Below are 17,481 nucleotides of genomic sequence, written 5' to 3'. Positions count from 1 at the left end.
GTTATCAGTCAACATTTACATTTTAGTCATTTAGCAGACGCTCTTATCCAGAGCGACTTACAGTTAGTGAGTGCATACATTATTATTTTTATTTTTCATACTGGCTCCCCGTGGGAATCGAACCCACAACCCTGGCGTTGCAAATGCCATGCTCTACCAACTGAGCTACATCCCTGCCGGCCATTCCCTCCCCTACCCTGGACGATGCTGGGCCAATTGTGCGCCGCCCCATGGGTCTCCCGGTCGCGGCCGGCTACGACAGAGCCAGGATTCTAACCAGGATCTCTAGTGGCACAGCTAGCACTGCGATGCAGCGCCTTAGACCACTGCGCCACTCGGGAGTCAACCTACCAGGGTAGTTACAAACAGCACAGGAATAAAATCATCAACATGTATTGATCACATCTTTACTAATGCTGCAGAAATGTGCTTGAATGCAGTATCCAGATCCATCGGATGTAGTGATCACAATATAGTAGCCATATCTAGGAAAACCAAAGTTCCAAAGGCTGGGCCTAATATAGTGTATAAGAGGTCATACAATATGTTTTGTAGTGATTCCTATGTTGTTGATGTAAAGAATATTTGTTGGTCTGTGGTGTGTAATGAGGAGCAACCAGACGCTGCACTTGACACATTTATGAAATTGCTTATCCCAGTTACTAATAAGCATGCAACCATTAAGAAAATGACTGCAAAAACTGTTAAATCCCTCTGGATTGATGAGGAATTGAAAAAGTGTATGGTTGAGAGGGATGAGGCAAAATAAATGGCAAATAGGTCTGGCTGCACAACCGATTGGCAAACGTACTGCAAATTGAGAAATCATGTGACTAAACTGAATAAAAAGAAGAAGAAACTACACTATGAAACAAAGATAAATGACATAAAGAATGATAGTAAAAAGCTTTGGAGCACCTTCAATTACATTTAGGGAAAAAAGGCAAACTCAGCTCCATCATTCATTGAATCAGATGGCTCATTCATTACAAAACCAACTGATTTTGCCAACTACTTTAATGATTTAAATGTTTTCATTTCATTGGTAAATTTAGGCATGACATGCCAGCAACAAACGCTGACACTACACATCCAAGTATATCTGACCAAATTATGAAAGACAAGAATTATAATTTTGAATTCCGTAAGTGAGTGTGGAAGAGGTGAAAAAATGATTGTTGTCAATCAACAATGACAAGCCACCCGGGTCTGACAACTTGGATGGAACATTACTGAGGATAATTGTGGACGATATTGCCACTCCTATTTGCCAGATCTTCAATTTAAGCCTACTAGAAAGTGTGTGCCCTCAGGCCTGGAGGGAAGCTAAAGTAATTCCCCTACCTAAGAATAGTAAAGAATACTAGCTCAAATAGCCGACCCAATCAGCCTGTTACCAACCCTTAGTAAACCTTTGACCAGATACAATGCTATTTTACAGTAAACAAATTGACAACAGACTTTCAGCACGCTTATAGGGAAAGACACTCAACAAGCACATCACTTACACAAATGACTGATGATTGGCTGAGAAATTGATGATAAAAAGATTGTGGGGGCAGTTTTGTTAAGACTTCAGTGCGGCTTTTGACATTATAGATCATAGTCTGCTGCTGGAAAAACGTATGTGTTATGGCTTTACACCTGCTGTGGATAAAGGGTTACCTGTCTAACAGAACACAGAGGGGGTTCTTTAATGGAAGCCTCTCCAACATAATCCAGGTAGAATCAGGAATTCCCCAGGGCAGCTGTCTAGGCCCCTTGCTTCTTTCCATCTTTACTAACGACATGCCACTGGCTTTGAGTAAAGCCAGAGTGTCTATGTATGCGGATGACTCAACACTATACATGTCAGCTACTACAGCGACTGAAATGACTGCAACACTGGACAAAGAGCTGCAGTTAGTTTCAGAATGGGTGGCAAGGAATAAGTTAGTCCTGAATATTTATAAAACTAAAAGCATTGTATTTGGGACAAATCATTCACTAAACCCTAAACCTCAACTACATATTGTAATGAATAATGTGGAAATTGAGCAAGTTGAGGTAACTAAACTGCTTGGAGTAACCCTGGTTTGTAAACTGCCATGGTCAAAACATGTTGATACAACAGTAGCTAAGATGGGGAGAAGTCTGTCCATAATAAAGCGCTGCTCTGCCTTCTTAACAACACTATCAACAAGGCAGGTCCTACAGGCCCTAGTTTTGTCGCACCTGGACTACTGTTCAGTCGTGTGGTCAGGTGCCACAAAGAGGGACTTAGGAAAATTGCAATTGGCTCAGAACAGGGCAGCACGGCTGGCCCTTGGATGTACACAGAGAGCAAACATTAATAATATGCATGTAAATCTCTCCTGGCTCAAAGTGGAGGAGAGATTGACTTCATCACTACTTGTATTTGTGAGAGGTATTGACATGTTGAATGCACTGAGCTGTCTGTTTAAACTACTATCACACAGCTCGGACACCCATGCATTCCCCACAAGACATGCCACAAGAGGTCTCTTCACAGTCCCCAAGTCCAGAACAGACTATGGGAGGCGCACAGTACTACATAGAGCCATGACTACATGGAACTCTATTCCACATCAGGTAACTGATGCAAGTAGTAAAATAAGATTTTAAAAAACAGATAAAACTACACCTTATGTAACAGCGGGGACTGTGAAGCAACACAAACATAGGCACAGACACATGCACACACACACACGATAACATACACACTATACACACACGTACACATGGATTTTGTGTTGTAGATATGTGGTAGTGGAGTAGTGGCCTGAGGGCACACACTTAGTGTGTTGTGAAATCTGTTGTGAATGTATTGTAATGTTTTTTAAATTGTATAACTGCCTTAATTCTGCTGGACCCCAGGAAGAGTAGCTGCTGCCTTGGCAGGAACTAATGGGGATCCGTAATAAATACAAATGTTATTGTTGAAGGCCACACCACAGAGCCAGTCCTGAGTAAGGCTTTTTCCCAAGATAGTGGACTATAGTGCACTACCCTATGGGCCCTGGTCAAAATGAGTGCACTAAATAGTGAATAGGGTGCCATTTGGGATGCAGACTTAGTTTGGCACACAGACAGGTATTTTAAACCTTTCATTAACTATACGACAACTTTAATCAGAGTCTTAAGAAAACGTTATTAACTGAATAAATCCTCAGCATCACAAAGCACTGGATACAATGACACGCCACTTGATTAATATACATGTATTTATATACAGTGCCTTCAGAAAGTATTCAGACCCCTTCACTTTTTCCACATTTTGTTACGTTACAGCCTTATTCTAAAATTGATTAAATAAAATAAAATCCTCAGCAATCTACACGTAATACCCCATAATGACAAAGCGAAAACTGATTTTTATAAATTTTTGCAAATGTATTAAAAATAAAAAACATAAATACCTTATTTACATAAGTATTCAGACCCTTTGTTATGAGACTCGAAATTGACCTCGTGCATCCTGTTTCCATTGCTCATCCTTGAGATGTTTCTACAACTTGATTGGAGTCCACCTGTGGTAAATTAAATTGATTGGATATGATTTGGAAAGGCACACACCTGTCTATATAAGGTGCCACAGTTGACAGTGCATGTCAGAGCAAAAACCAAGACATGAGGTTGAAGGAATTGTCCGTAGAGCGCCGAGACAGGATTGTGTCAAGGCACAGATCTGGGATACCAAAAAATGTCTGCAGCATTGAAGGTCCCCAAGAACACAGTGACCTCCATCTACACACAATGACCCATAATAACAAAGTGAAAACATGTTTTTAGAAATGTTTGCAAATATATTGAAAATAAAATACAGAAATATCTCATATAAATAAGTATTCACACCCCTGAGTCAATACTTTGTAGAAGCACCTTTGGCGGCGATTACAGCTGTGAGTCTTTCTGGGTAAGTCTCTAAGAGCGTTGCAAACCTGGAATGTAAAATATTTGCACATTGTTCTTTTTGAAATTCTTCAAGCTCTGTCAAGTTGGTTGTTGATCATTGCTAGACAGCCATTTTTAAGTCTTGCCATAGATTTTCAAGCAGACGTATGTCAACTAGGAGCATTCAATGTGTTCTTGGTAAGCAACTCCAGTGTAGATTTGTCCTTGTGTTTTAGGTTATTTTCCTGCTGAAAGGTGAATTTGTCTCTGTGTCTGCTGGAAAGCAGACTGAACCAGGCTTTCCTCTAGAATGTTGTCTGTGCTTAGCTCTATTCCGTTAATTTTTATCATAAAAAAACTCCCTAGCCCTTGCCGATGACAAGCATACTCATAACAAGATGCAGCCACCGCCAGGCTTGAAAATATGAAGAGTGGTACTCAGTGATGTGTTGTGTTGGATTTGTCCCAAACATAATGTTTTGTATTCAGGACATAAAGTTAATTTCTTTGCCACATTTTTGGGAATTTTACTTTAGTGCCTTATTGCAAACAGGATGTATGTTTTGGAATATTTGTATTCTGTACAGGCTTCCTTCTTTTCACTCTGTCAATTAGGTTAGTATTGTTGAGTAACTACAATGTTGTTGATCCATCCTCAGTTTTCTCCTATCACAGCCATTAAACTCTATAACTGTTTTAAGTCATCATTGGCCTCATGGTGAAATCCCTGGGAAGTTTCCTTCCTCTCCGGCAACTGAGTTAGGAAGGACGCCTGTATCTTTGTAGTGACTGGGTGTACTGATACCCCATCCAAAGTGTAATTAATAACTTCCCCGTGCTCAGAGGGATATTCAATGTCTGCTTCTTTTATTTTTACCCATCTACCAATAGGTGCCCTTTGAGAGGCATTGGAAAACCTCCCTGGTCTTTTTGCTTGAATCTGTGCTTGAAATTCACTGCTCGACTGAGGGCCCTTACAGATGTGGGGGTAGTCATTCAAAAATCATGTTAAACACAGTTATTGCACACAGTGAGTCCATGCAAGTTATGTGACTTAAGCACATTTTTACTCCAGAACTTATTTAGGCTTGCCATAACAAAGGGGTTGAATACTTATTGACTCAAGACATTTCAGCTTTTCATTTTTAATTAATTTGTACAAATTGCTAAAAACAATTCCACTTTGACATTATGGGGTATTGTGTGTAGATCAGTGAAACAAAATCTAAATTTAATCCATTTTAAATTCAGGCTGTAACACATAAAAATTGGGAAAATGTCGAGGGGTGTGAATACGTTCTGAAGGCACTGTACATACACTCACTGGCCAGTTTATTAGGTACACCCATCTAGACTAAGGGACCTTACAGATGTGGGGTAACAGAGACACAGAAACACTATTATTGCACACCGAGTGAGTCCATGCAACGTATTATGTAACTTGTTAAGCACAATTTTTACTCCTGAACTTATTTAGGCTTGCCATAACAAAGGGGTTGAATACTTATTGACTCAAGACATTTCAGTTTTTCATTTTTTATTCATTTGTAAATATTTCGAAAAACATGAATCCACTTTGACATTAGGAGGTATTGTGTGTAGGCCAGTGACAAAAAAAAAATCTAAATGTAATCCGTTTTAAATTCAGGCTGTAACAACAAAAATGTGGAAAAAGTCAAGGGGTCTGAATACTTTCTGAAGGCACTGTGTATTTCACTCACAAAAGCTACAGTATTTAGGCTTCTTGCACAAATGTGTGCCATTTTATTAATATTGCAAAAACCCTAGCAAAAACCGATTGTCAGAAATATATGTTATGGTGTTAATAACATGAGAGAGGGCTTTTGAAGTAAAACCTTCCTGTTTTGTAGTGCTACACAGTTTGAAGTTGAGGAAAATAACAGCACACCTTTGTGCACACATATTTCAATTTCCTTACATCCAATGACAGTGCTGTCTGGAGTAGTCACCTAACGGCGCCGTCTGGAGTAGTCACCTAACGGCGCCGTCTGGAGTAGTCGCCTAACGGCGCCGTCTGGAGTAGTCGCCTAACGGCGCCGTCTGGAGTAGTCGCCTAACGGCGCCGTCTGGAGTAGTCGCCTAACGGCGCCGTCTGGAGAAGTCGCCTAACGGCGCCGTCTGGAGAAGTCGCCTAACGGCGCCGTCTGGAGAAGCGCCTAACGGCGCCGTCTGGAGAAGCGCCTAACGGCGCCGTCTGGAGAAGCGCCTAACGGGCGCCGTCTGGAGAAGTCGCCTAACGGCGCCGTCTGGAGTAGTCGCCTAACGGCGCCGTCTGGAGTAGTCGGCTAACGGCGCCGTCTGGAGTAGTCGGCTAACGGCGCCGTCTGGAGTAGTCACCTAACGGCGCCGTCTGGAGTAGTCACCTAACGGCGCCGTCTGGAGTAGTCACCTAACGGCGCCGTCTGGAGTAGTCGCCTAACGGCGCCGTCTGGAGTAGTCGCCTAACGGCGCCGTCTGGAGTAGTCGCCTAACGGCGCCGTCTGGAGTAGTCGCCTAACGGCGCCGTCTGGAGTAGTCACCTAACGGCGCCGTCTGGAGTAGTCACCTAACGGCTCTGTCTGGAGTAGTCACATAACGGCGCTGTCTGGAGTAGTCACCTAACGTCTCTGTCTGGAGTAGTCACCTAACGGCGCCGTCTGGAGTAGTCACCTAACGGCGCCGTCTGGAGTAGTCGCCTAACGGCGCCGTCTGGAGTAGTCGCCTAACGGCGCCGTCTGGAGTAGTCGCCTAACGGCGCCGTCTGGAGCAGTCGCCTAACGGCGCCGTCTGGAGCAGTCGCCTAACGGCGCCGTCTGGAGCAGTCGCCTAACGGGCGCCGTCTGGAGCAGTCGCCTAACGGCGCCGTCTGGAGCAGTCGCCTAACGGCGCCGTCTGGAGCAGTCGCCTAACGGCGCCGTCTGGAGCAGTCGCCTAACGGCGCCGTCTGGAGCAGTCGCCTAACGGCGCCGTCTGGAGCAGTCGCCTAACGGCGCCGTCTGGAGCAGTCGCCTAACGGGCGCCGTCTGGAGCAGTCGCCTAACGGCGCCGTCTGGAGCAGTCGCCTAACGGCGCCGTCTGGAGCAGTCGCCTAACGGCGCCGTCTGGAGCAGTCGCCTAACGGCGCCGTCTGGAGCAGTCGCCTAACGGCGCCGTCTGGAGTAGTCGCCTAACGGCGCCGTCTGGAGTAGTCGCCTAACGGCGCCGTCTGGAGTAGTCGCCTAACGGCGCCGTCTGGAGTAGTCGCCTAACGGCGCCGTCTGGAGTAGTCGCCTAACGGCGCCGTCTGGAGTAGTCACCTAACGGCGCCGTCTGGAGTAGTCACCTAACGGCGCCGTCTGGAGTAGTCACCTAACGGCGCCGTCAGGAGTAGTCACCTAACGGCGCCGTCTGGAGTAGTCACCTAACGGCGCCGTCTGGAGTAGTCACCTAACGGCGCCGTCTGGAGTAGTCACCTAACGGCGCCGTCTGGAGTAGTCACCTAACGGCGCCGTCTGGAGTAGTCACCTAACGGCGCCGTCTGGAGTAGTCACCTAACGGCGCCGTCTGGAGCAGTCACCTAACGGCGCCGCCTGGAGCAGTCACCTAACGGCGCCGTCTGGAGTAGTCACCTAACGGCGCTGTCTGGAGCACTGACTGTGAGAAGCGGATCACTGACCCCTTTTCCCCACACACACGTTCATAGTTCGGAGACACACACACATTCATAGTACTGAGAAATACACAAAAGCACAGTAGAAGCCTTCTAGACTTCTGAGGTCAACTAGCATCACTTCTCACTATTGTTAAATAGTTTGAGAAATGTAGAATACGTGTAATTCAATATCAATAGTAGGGGAGAGTGGGGTAAGTTCAGCCCTTTTATTACATTCAGCATCTCCCCGTCAAAGGAAATATAGTATTCTTTCTAACAAAGATATCTACATATATTTCAGGATGTTGTGTATCCCCGGAAATAATCATAATTCATGTAAACATCACAGTTTTGAAAACGAAAAAAAGTGTTCTCTTGTCATGGGTTAAGTTGTGCCACGGGACAAGGTAAGTTAAGCCACCTACAAATTTCTGTAATTAAATATTACTACTACCTTTTTAAAACCATGTCTATCTTTAGTTCCCAAACACAATCCAATCACAATCTAGGCCCTGTTGTTACTTCATATCCCATCTATAACGCCTTGCGTTACTCCTGGGAAGTAAAGAAAAACACTTACATTTGCTCACCTTGACATTGGCTCAACCATTGGCTCAACTTACCCCATGGCCATTGGCTCAACCATTGGCTCAACTTACCCCATGGCCATTGGCTCAACCATTGGCTCAACTTACCTCAAGGCAAACATTTAGACTATATTAGCCCACACAGCTACAAGGATTCACTTTCATACTAGGTTTAGGACCTCATATTGAAACTAATAGAGACCCCAACTGATGTTTAGAACAATCTTGAAATCATATAGTTTAGTTTAGATACAACCCGTTTTTTGGACCTAACTTGCTTTTACCACTTTTTCCATGTGGTTTCCTCCTTCACAGACTCCATGAAATGATGACCTCTTCCTACATATCTGGTGAAATTATTAATTTATAAATTATTTAATTATTAATTTAGTGTATGGTTTCCTAGAAACAATGGTGGCTCAACTTACCCCCCTCTCCCCTATTGCTACTCTGTTGGTTCTAACTTACCCCACTCTCCCCTACTGCTACTCTGTTGGTTCTAACTTACCCCCCTCTCCCCTATTGCTACTCTGTTGGTTCTAACTTACCCCACTCTCCCCTACTCTGTTGGTTCTAACTTACCCCACTCTCCCCTACTCTGTTGGTTCTAACTTACCCCCCTCTCCCCTATTGCTACTCTGTTGGTTCTAACTTACCCCCCTCTCCCCTATTGCTACTCTGTTGGTTCTAACTTACCCCCCTCTCCCCTATTGCTACTCTGTTGGTTCTAACTTACCCCCCTCTCCCCTATAGCTACTCTGTTGGTTCTAACTTACCCCCCTCTCCCCTATAGCTACTCTGTTGGTTCTAACTTACCCCCCTCTCCCCTATAGCTACTCTGTTGGTTCTAACTTACCCCACTCTCCCCTACTCTGTTGGTTCTAACTTACCCCACTCTCCCCTACTCTGTTGGTTCTAACTTACCCCACTCTCCCCTACTCTGTTGGTTCTAACTTACCCCCCTCTCCCCTATTGCTACTCTGTTGGTTCTAACTTACCCCCCTCTCCCCTACTGCTACTCTGTTGGTTCTAACTTACCCCCCTCTCCCCTATTGCTACTCTGTTGGTTCTAACTTACCCCACTCTCCCCTATTGCTACTCTGTTGGTTATGAATTAAAACGTCCCTTAAAACGCGTCAATCATTTAATAAATCATATTGTGTGAGTCCTGATGAGGCCAAGTTCTCTCATTTCAGTGATGTCAATAAATTAAAAGTCACTAGATAAGTCATCTACAAGGGGTACTGGAGTACAACATCCCAGCTGATCATATTAACACCGTATCAACACCAGAGAGGATGTTAACGTCATATCTAATATCTTACTGTAAACTGTACCCAGAGCACGTCTAAGTGATGATGATTGATACAACTAGATTAACAGCCCATGAGATAAGGAGTACATTGGTACTCTATCCTCAGTGTGGTTCTGTCTGTAAGGATGGGATGTCAGGACAGTTGACCTCTTGTTATGTAAGGATGGGATGTCAGTTTACCTCTTGTTTCGGGTGTCCAAAGCGTCCTCTCTCTCTGCGTCCCAGTCTGTCTCTGCGTTAGGGTTAGGTAAGTATTCCAGCAGAGACAGAGGTCAGGAGTTGAGGTGGTCTATTCGCTGGTCAGTCCACTCATCTGTTGGGTCCTCTTTTTTGGTGGTCAGTTCGGAGGTTTTTCAGCTGTTCTGTCAGATGATAGTTTCTATGCTGGTCTGTTAGCTGGTCTGTTAGCTGGTCTGTTAGCCGGTCTGTTAGCTGGTCTGTACCCTGATCAGTCCGCTGCTCTCTTCGGGGTCCTGGTGAAGTAGCTGTATGGATGCCCACAGACAGCCGGAGTTCCTGGGGTTAGGGTCTCTCTCTGTGTCTCTGTATTGCTGTGTTAGGGTCTCTGTGTTCTGGCTCCTTTCCGTCACCTGCATGTGGATGTTATCACCCAGCAGACTTTCTATTGGCTTTCATCACTAAACAAATCACGGCAAGTCTCGCTCGCCCTCTCCCTCCCTAACACACACTCACTCTCTCTCTCTCTCTCTCTCTCTCTCTCTCTCTCTCTCTCTCTCTCTCTCTCTCTCTCTCTCTCTCTCTCTCTCTCTCTCTCTCTCTCTCTCTCTCTCTCTCTCTCTGTGTAGACTGCCCCTCCCTGTCTCTCCCCTTCTCACCCTCATTGCATTGTTACTCAATCCAACCAATCAAGCCCCGCTGACAAAGCGCACACACATGCGCACACACACACACACCAACACTTTCCCAGTGTCTCCTGATGTGGTTGGCCCCCTGCTTGCTACCGGGCAGGGAGGAAGAGAGGTAGAGGGAGAACGAGAGAGAGGAAAGGGGAAAAGAGGGAGAGCGGGATAAAGGAGGCAGGGACTTATTTTACCACCACAGATGGAGTGTGTTTAAACACTTCAAACAGCCTTTTATTGAACACTTTCAACTGAATTTCCTCTCCAGGTTTGTAAGTGTCTAAAGGTTGAAGTATGGGCTTTGTGGGATGAAAGTCATTTTGACACATCAAATACCGCTACTGAAGTGATTCGGTCGTCCTGTCTCCAACCCGACAGTTGTGTTGTTACTTGGGTAATAGCTCAGTTGGTAGAGCAAGGCGCTTGCAACGCCAGGGTTGTGGGTTCGATTCCCACGGGGGGGGGGCCAGTATGAAAAATGTATGCACTCACTAACTGTAAGTCGCTCTGGATAAGAGCGTCTGCTAAATATGTAAAATGTAATAGTTAGAATTCAGCATCAGTGTTCTTTCACGGTACTTCCAAAGTAGACTACACAGCACCAGCAATTAGTAACACCCATGGATGATACACTTACTGTATAATGTTTATATCAATAAAAACAAGATCCGTATCATTATCATGCATTAAAAATAATGAGATGAAGATCTGTCAAAGCTCTCTGTAGTGAAACTCCTAGACTAGAGTGACGCTCCGCTGGCAGAACAAAATACTGTCTGGTGCCATCTAGTGGCCATAGATGGAATTTCACAAACAAGGTTTATACAAATCTCCGCCGTTAACTAAATGTAAGTCTAAAATAAATGTGAGATAATGTCTAGATGCTTTTTATAGTGGAGATCAAGTGTATAAATTGCCTGGCTGGGCTGATGAGACAGTGGATTGGGCAGTCAGATGGAACAGAGTAAACAGGCATTTTAACGTCATAGATTTAGCCGGTGGTAACTTGTGGAATAGACACTGGCTGGAATGCTGTTTTAACCAATCAGCACAAGGTCCTCTACTCCGACAATTAATCCACAGATAAAAGGGTAAACAGAGTTAGTTTCTAGTCATCTCTCCTCCTTCAGACTTCTTCTTCTTCTTCTGACTTTATATGGCGGTTGGCAACCAACTTTCAGGTGCATTACCACCACCAACTGGACTGGAGTGTGGACCTCAGTTCATCTTTCAATCACCCACGTGGGTAGATGCTCCTAAAAACCAATGAGGAGATGGGAGAGGCGGGACTTGCAGCGCGTCAAGCGTCACAAATAGAACCGAGTTCTATTTTAGCGCCTAGCTACGTAGGCGCTCGCGAGCAGTTTGGGCGCAATGATGAATTACATGTATGTGTACATTTATTTAGCAACACGCGAGCGGTGTGGACAGCATGAAGTCGCTCTGGATAAGAGCGTCTGCTAAAATGAAAAACAACTATAACAATAAATCGGCAAATTTTATTTTTATTTTACTAGGCAAGTCAGTTAAGGACAAATTCTTATTTACAATGACGGCCTACACCGACCAAACCCGGACGACGCTGGGCCAACTGTGCGCCGCCCTATGGGACTCCCGATCACGGCCGGTTGTGATACAGCCTGGAACCGAACCAGGGGGTCTGTAGTGACGCCTCAAGCACTGAGATGCAGTGCCTTAGACCGCTGCGCCACTCGGGAGCCCAATCAAAGTGCTTTAAGGGAAGTACTAAAGATGCCTCCCTTGTATTTAAAGTATCATACAAATAAAAGGAACACACTAAAGATCCAAGCAGGGTATTTTTAAATAAATACATTATTATTAAAGAAACAAAGCTTTGGTAGTGGGTCTGTTAGGGTCAGGATCCTCTCCTCCCAAGGAGACTGTACTGGGCGATACATGTTAAGAGTTCTGGTTGGAGTAAAGTCCAGAGAGGGACTTCATTCTCTCTCATTAAAGCTGGTGGGAACAAGAGTTCCTTTTATCCAACGCCTCTCTGAGGTCAAACTCTGGGCCTTGGACCACCCCAGACTCCAGCCTCTCTGAGGTCAAACTCTGGGCCTTGGACCACCCCACCCCAGACTCCAGCCTCTCTGAGGTCAAACTCTGGGCCTTGGACCACCCCAGACTCCAGCCTCTCTGAGGTCAAACTCTGGGCTTTGGACCACCCCACCCCAGACTCCAGCCTTTCTGAGGTCAAACTCTGGGCCTTGGACCACCCCACCCCAGACTCCAGCCTTTCTGAGGTCAAACTCTGGGCCTTGGACCACCCCACCCCAGACTCCAGCATTTCTGAGGTCAAACTCTGGGCCTTGGACCACCCCAGACTCAAGGCCTATAACTGATACACTCTTTTCCATGTGTACGGAAGTGCACATATACAGTGGGGGAAAAAAGTATTTAGTCAGCCACCAATTGTGCAAGTTCTCCCACTTAAAAAGATGAGAGAGGCCTGTAATTTTCATCATAGGTACACGTCAACTATGAAAGACAAATTGAGAGAAAAAAATTCCAGAAAATCACATTGTAGGATTTTTTATGAATTTATTTGCAAATTATGGTGGAAAATAAGTATTTGGTCACCTACAAACAAGCAAGATTTCTGGCTCTCACAGACCTGTAACTTCTTCTTTAAGAGGCTCCTCTGTCCTCCACTCGTTACCTGTATTAATGGCACCTGTTTGAACTTGTTATCAGTATAAAATACACCTGTCCACAACCTCAAACAGTCACACTCCAAACTCCACTATGGCCAAGACCAAAGAGCTGTCAAAGGACACCAGAAACAAAATTGTAGACCTGCACCAGGCTGGGAAGACTGAATCTGCAATAGGTAAGCAGCTTGGTTTGAAGAAATCAACTGTGGGAGCAATTATTAGGAAATGGAAGACATACAAGACCACTGATAATCTCCCTCGATCTGGGGCTCCACGCAAGATCTCACCCCGTGGGGTCAAAATGATCACAAGAACGGTGAGCAAAAATCCCAGAACCACACGGGGGGGACCTAGTGAATGACCTGCAGAGAGCTGGGACCAAAGTAACAAAGCCTACCATCAGTAACACACTACGCCGCCAGGGACTCAAATCCTGCAGTGCCAGACGTGTCCCCCTGCTTAAGCCAGTACATGTCCAGGCCCGTCTGAAGTTTGCTAGAGTGCATTTGGATGATCCAGAAGAGGATTGGGAGAATGTCATATGGTCAGATGAAACCAAAATATAACTTTTTGGTAAAAACTCAACTCGTCGTGTTTGGAGGACAAAGAATGCTGAGTTGCATCCAAAGAACACCATACCTACTGTGAAGCATGGGGGTGGAAACATCATGCTTTGGGGCTGTTTTTTCTGCAAAGGGACCAGGACGACTGATCCGTGTAAAGGAAAGAATGAATGGGGCCATGTATCGTGAGATTTTGAGTGAAAACCTCCTTCCATCAGCAAGGGCATTGAAGATGAAACGTGTCTGGGTCTTTCAGCATGACAATGATCCCAAACACACCGCCCGGACAACGAAGGAGTGGCTTCGTAAGAAGCATTTCAAGGTCCTGGAGTGGCCTAGCCAGTCTCCAGATCTCAACCCCATAGAAAATCTTTGGAGGGAGTTGAAAGTCCGTGTTGCCCAGCGACAGCCCCAAAACATCACTGCTGTAGAGGAGATCTGCATGGAGGAATGGTCCAAAATACCAGCAACAGTGTGTGAAAACCTTGTGAAGACTTACAGAAAACGTTTGACCTGTGTCATTGCCAACAAAGGGTATATAACAAAGTATTGAGAAACTTTTGTTATTGACCAAATACTTATTTTCCACCATAATTTGCAAATAAATTCATTAAAAATCCTACAATGTGAATTTCTGGATTTTTTTTCTCATTTTGTCCATAATAGTTGACGTGTACCTATGATGAAAATTACAGGCCTCGCTCATCTTTTTAAGTGGGAGAACTTGCACAATTGGTGGCTGACTAAATACTTTTTTTCCCCACTGTAATTCTGTCATCTTGTCAGATCTCCCTGTGTAATAGATATGTTTCTGTAACCGTTTGAGAAAAGCAGGTTGGATGACTCCAGACAGGGAGCCCAGTATGTTTATTTATAATGTACTTAATAGACCTGAAGTGGGGGTTGATCCGCCATTTCCCACTCTCCAGAAAAGCATTCACTAAGCAATCTTTAAAGATTTATATTTCTTCTGAACGCTGAGATAAGTTTAAAATGTTGTAACGGTTCAAAAAAGATTCTGTCTCCTGGAACTGTGTCTTGCCTATAGAATTAAACTACATCGAAGGTGAGGAGAAGGTAGGAAGTTCCCCATGATGGTAGGGACAAACGGTATGACGCGATCAATAGCATCGGCCTGGCTAGGAAGTTCCCCATGATGGTAGGGACAAACGGTATGACGCGATCAATAGCATCAGCCTGGCTAGGAAGTTCCCCATGATGGTAGGGACAAACGGCATGACGCGATCAATAGCATCGGCCTGGCTAGGAAGTTCCCCATGATGGTAGGGACAAACGGCATGACACGATCAATAGCATCGGCCTGGCTAGGAAGTTCCCCATGATGGTAGGGACAAACGGTATGACGCGATGAACAGCATCGGCCTGGCTAGGAAGTTCCCCATGATGGTAGGGACAAACGGTATGACACGATCAACAGCATCGGCCTGGCTAGGAAGTTCCCCATGATGGAGATCTCTGCCTTTACTGAGCGGAGGAATCTCTTGGTCTGAGCGCTTTGAAGAGGATCTGTGTTGTTGCTACTTCAACATCCTCTTCATATTGTGTTCAACCTTTACATTTACGTCATGTAGCAGACGCTCTTATCCAGAGCGACTTACAGTTAGTGCATACATTATTATTATTATTTTTTTTTTTATCATACGTGGGAATCGAACCCACAACCCTGGCGTTGCAAACGCCATGCTCTACAAACTGAGCTACATCCCCTCCCCTACCCTAGACGACGCTGGGCCAATTGTGCACCGCCCCATGGGTCTCCCGGTCACGGCCGGCTCCGACAGAGCCTGGATTCAAACCAGGATCTCTAGTGGCACAGCTAGCACTGCGATGCAGTGCCTTAGACCATTGCGCCACTCGGGAGACTTATCAGTTGAGACTTTATAAGAGCCCTGTACGTGTGTTTTAGGGTGATAACTAGTCTTATAGAACAAGGCGTGTATCAGTAGGCTTAAAATATACCTTCGTCCCCAAGAGATTTCTCCCATCGTTCCCCCGTTATCAGAAATACCTGTGTCAAGAAATATTTTGGGGTTGTAGGTTATACTTAACTGTGATGGAAGGGTGATGCCACTGGGTGGCACCAAATCCCAAAGATATCATCTACGTATGGGATGTAAAGGGAGTGTAGCTTCCTGCTCTTGTGAAGGACAGTATGCTCCCAGTCGGCCATGTATATACTGGTATATGCAGGAGCAAACTTCTTACCCATCGCAGTACCCGAAACCTGCAAATAATGTTTGGAATCAAACTCTAAATCATTGCGCGTTAACCCCAGCTCAAGGAGAGAGAGGATAGCCTCATCTGGTCTATTTGGATCTGGGTGTTTTAGATTTCTGTGACTGCTTTCAGGCATTACTGAGTGTCCATTTTTGTATATAACTAATCTAAATCAATAGAGAAAAGCATTGCTCCAGGGGGTAACTCTAAATCGCAACCTTTTTTTTTTTTTTTACAAACTCATAGGTGTCTTTGCCATAACTAGGATGTCTCTGAGATAGGAGTCAATATACTCTGTCACATTACAGGACTCACTGCCGCAATCTGAAACCATTGGTCCACCAGTGGGAACCTTATACGGGACCGTCTATGTACTTAGGAACCTTGTGTATTTTAATAATAAAATAATAATAATAATAATAATATGCCATTTAGCAGACACTTTTATCCAAACGACTTAGTCATGTGTGCATACATTTTTACTTAACAGATATAATTTTCTGGCTCTCGGCGGGTCAGGACCATACAAACAGTACCTTTGTTTAGAATAAATGTACTTTTAATTCTATAATTCCCCTATAATGTCATCATCCTTCTCTGGGTTGGCAGCTGTAGGGAATGTGCTAAAGGCATCATAGTGTCTGGTGTTGGTCAATTGTCTGTTGGTTTCGCCAGGACAGCGGAGTCACTCACCACCTTCCGGAGACATTTGAAACCCCACCTCTTTAAGGAATACCTGGGATAGGATAAAGTAATCCTTCTACCCCCCCCACCCACACCCCACCAAAAAAATAAAAAAAATAATAATAATATTACAAATTTGTGGTTATCCCACTGGCTATAAGGTGAATGCACCAATTTGTAAGTCGCTCTGGATAAGAGCGTCTGCTAAATGACGTAAATGTAAATGTTTCAATGAGGTAATGGGTTTTGTCCAAAATAACTATTTTATCTGCTGGTTTTATAACTATATCCTGGTTGCTTCGCAATTTCTTTAATACTTGTCGTTGTTCTACAGTCAGATTATTATTATTCACTGTTCTATAAGAGATATTAGAAAAAACTTGTTTCCCACCAAATCAGGTTTTGTATCGGTTTGGAAACCGAGTCCAATTCAGGTTCCCATTTAGATAGTTCGATGAACGGTAATGGTGTTGAATCTCTATCATAATCAAAGTGATCTAATATTTTCAAACATCTATGATATGAATGTAGGTCCCGTCTGAGGCTCTCGCTGTCGGTCTTTAAGGGAGTAGGAATAAAGGTGAGGCCCGTTCAGATTCCTGTAATGTAAATGTCAGAAACAGGTTGAGGATATTGGAAGGTATGGGGGTTGAGGTTAGGGTTTGGGGTTGAGGTTAGGGTTGAGGTTAGGGTTTGGGGTTGAGGTTAGGGTTGAGGCTGGGGTTGAGGTTAGGGTTGAGGGTTAGGGTTGAGGCTAGGGTTGAGGTTTGGGGTTGAGGTTTGGGGTTGAGGTTAGGGTTTGGGGTTGAGGTTAGGGTTGAGGCTGGGGTTGAGGTTAGGGTTGTGGGTTAGGGTTGAGGCTAGGATTGAGGTTAGGGTTGAGGCTAGGGTGGAGGTTAGGGTTGAGGGTTAGGTAAGGATACTGAGGTCTGTTAGGGTTAGAGTTAGGGAAACTCCTGTCCCTATTCCAGACACACATTTTCTCACTCACGCTCTCACTCACACAAACTGGTGAGGCAATGAGGATGATTAAT

At 44.8% G+C, this 17,481-nt stretch overlaps 1 protein-coding gene across 1 annotated transcript in view; it reads right to left on the bottom strand.

The window, feature by feature from the left end:
• The window catches only part of LOC121578777 (gremlin-2-like), a 36,753-nt gene extending 26,627 nt beyond the window's left edge, over positions 1 to 10,126 (bottom strand). Inside the window, exon 1 of the mRNA XM_041893162.2 lies at positions 9,608 to 10,126. The gene's annotated coding sequence lies outside the window, so the exon portion shown is untranslated. The remainder of the gene's footprint in view (positions 1 to 9,607) is intronic.
• Positions 10,127 to 17,481: the final 7,355 nt, after the last annotated feature.

The sequence above is a fragment of the Coregonus clupeaformis genome, unplaced genomic scaffold (genome assembly GCF_020615455.1).
Source record: "Coregonus clupeaformis isolate EN_2021a unplaced genomic scaffold, ASM2061545v1 scaf0173, whole genome shotgun sequence".
Classification (NCBI taxonomy): Eukaryota; Metazoa; Chordata; class Actinopteri; order Salmoniformes; family Salmonidae; genus Coregonus; species Coregonus clupeaformis.
This window is presented reverse-complemented; position numbering and strand designations above follow the sequence as displayed.